The sequence below is a fragment of the Pseudocercospora fijiensis genome, assembly GCF_000340215.1.
Source record: "Pseudocercospora fijiensis CIRAD86 unplaced genomic scaffold MYCFIscaffold_10, whole genome shotgun sequence".
In the NCBI taxonomy this organism is placed as follows: Eukaryota; Fungi; Ascomycota; class Dothideomycetes; order Mycosphaerellales; family Mycosphaerellaceae; genus Pseudocercospora; species Pseudocercospora fijiensis.
Window position 1 is genome coordinate 2,830,614 of NW_006921541.1, and position 2,811 is coordinate 2,833,424.

A 2,811-nucleotide genomic window follows, 5' to 3' on the forward strand; every position below is an offset into this window, starting at 1 on the left:
TATATTAAAGGTCTATTCGATCGGATTAAGATCTAGTAAGTATAGCGGCAAATACTCGAGTCTATAGCTAGCTAAAGTAACAATATCTTCTACGTTGTCGCTATAGTAGATTGAGCAGTTATCTATAATAAAGATTATCTCTAACCCTTCGAGAAGAGGTAGAACCTCGTTCTCGAGCTAGTTATCGAATATAACTTGATCTACGGCTCCTTCGATATATAGAGTATAAGGCAGGTATCTATTAATTGTAAGAGCCGGTAGTACTAACAACCTCTTCTATCGCTAAGCAAACTAGAAGTCGTAGCAATCTATACCTACTAGAGACTATTATTAGCTAGTAACCGGCCCCACATACCTAGGCTAAGTTTTAAGCCTATACAAGAGGCCTCCTTCTATATTATAGATAGAGTACTAACCTCGTATAGCACATTGTTTATGTTACACTTCTACAATACCTATATTGTAGGGCTCTAGTTATTAGCCTAAGCAATCGTCTTATTATCCTATTATACTAAACACAGCTGCCTACACTGCTATAGGTTATATCACCCTCGGTAGCCTATACTATTACTACTAGTAGTAGTAGTAGTATTAGTTTCCGTCCTTTATTAGAGCCGAAGGTAGGGCTATCTCTTTATATCTAATAGGTTCGGGTATATTAAAGGTAGTCTCTAGGCACGAATAGCTATAACTAAAGCGAGGGCACGATAAGAGCCTACGATACGGACGATACCGAAGTATCTTAAGGGGCTATTACGATAAGTAGAGAAACCTCTTAACGAGGGTATCGCTTTGACCCCGAAAAGCTACAAACCCTTAGGACTATTATAGCTTAGGGCCTAGTCTACGACTATAGCTAGCTTCTAAGGACTCGGCTCTAGGTCGAAGACCTATCTAGTACCGCCTGCTCGAGATAAGCTACCGCCCGCCTAAGGAGAAGATAGATTAATTACCTATCGGCCTTGCTTAGTTTGCTAAGACTATCGATAGATAGCAATTTCTAGATTGTAGGTCGGATAGCCGGGGAGTCCCCTATTAATCGGGTAGGGCTTTCCTAGATTCGCAGCCTCGCTTAGACAGTGCTTAGCTTTCTACTAGGAAAAGAAGGCTACCGCCCCCCCGCCTAGCTAAAGGAGATACGAGAGCTAGTTTCTAGGATCTAGGTATAAATAGAGATTATAGTCTCTCCCTCCGAGCGGCTCTCGCCTAAGTTTACTAAATTAAAGCTCCTAGTAGTATCTAGGCGACCCCTAGGGGGCTAAATCCTAATACTACCCTAGGGGTAATATTAGAAGAAAACAGCCTAGTATACTACTCTCTCGTATAGTAATATCGAAACAAAACAAGCCTACGAAAATATACTAAAAAGCCCTCTCTCGACCGAGGAGGAAGTTAATACCTCTATAGACCCTCTACCTACCTTAGATGCCTATCGAGAGGAGGATCCTACCGCGATTATAGATCCTATTCTACCCGACAACTATATATATCCCTAGATACGTCTTAGTAAGCTATTAGGAATAACTTATAAATAAAGGGAGGGTTATATACGTATTAATTATACGTAGAGCATTTCCGATATTAATTCCGATAGTAAACTAGACTTCTAGCTATCTAACTCTAACTCCGAAGAGGAGCTCGACTAGTCTAGCGACGAAGACCGCCTAGAATTATAGCTAGATCCCGAGACTAAATAATTGCTTGTCTTTCCCTACCTCTACTACGTTGTTTTCCTTACCTTCTCCGCGCTATTAATATAGTACCGCCCTATAGCTTTAGTCCTTACTGCTTGTTCCTACGGTGTTAATGCTTATAGTTATTGCCCTCTTTTACTTTTACTTTGTCTATTGTTTTGCTCTTTAGCCTTCGAGATATTGCTATAACTTTATTCCTTTGCTTTTGTTTTCCCTAGATAGAACTATACGAGGCGCATTTTCCTAATAATACCCCGGGGGTAGTATTAGGAAAATAGCCGAACCTAACCCTCTACCCTTCTAGGACTACTTCCCTCTAGATTCCTAGACTCTAGCAACTATCCTTAAGTAATAACGATAATAAGATACTCTACTAGAGGATGTTCCTACCCTAATTAGCACTAGTTACGTAGGATACTAAGAAAGGGAGGATCCCTCTCCCTTCCTAGCTCTTAGATAGATATAGCAACCTAGGCCTATAGCCTCTAAGAATAGGGACCTTAGGCTATTAAGCTTAGTATTTAGAAGAAGGAAGAAGATAAACGTATAGACTACCTTTACGTACTTGCTAATATAAAAGGTAATGCTATATCTATAACGGCAGTACTATAGGCTAATATACCGACGAATTAGCTACGCTAGGCCTAAGCGACTTGCTCCTCGTTACCGAGTATCTCTAGAGAGAAGCTAATACTACCCTAGGGGTATTATTAGTCCCGCTAGCCTTACTACTATAGATTTCTACTAGGGACTCGAACTAACTAGTTACATTTCGAGCACGCGAGAGTCTACGTTAGCTAAAGTTTAATAAAGGCGCGTAGTCGCTACTAGCAATTAGCTAGATCGATTGTTAAACTTTAGCCTATCCTAATAATAAAGAAGTCTCGTATATAGCTTTACTTTTATATACGGCCGTTATCCGTTTGCTTTACTAGCGCGGTATATACGGACTACGTTACCTTCGTACCCTATTTAAAGCGAGCTTCCTAAGCTCTTTCTTCTACTCGATTATAAACTAACTCGCTACTACCTAACTATCCCCCCCCCCCCCCCCCTTCTATCTAAACCCTTCGATTATTATTATTAAGTAGCGAATATACTTATAGACTCGTTTACA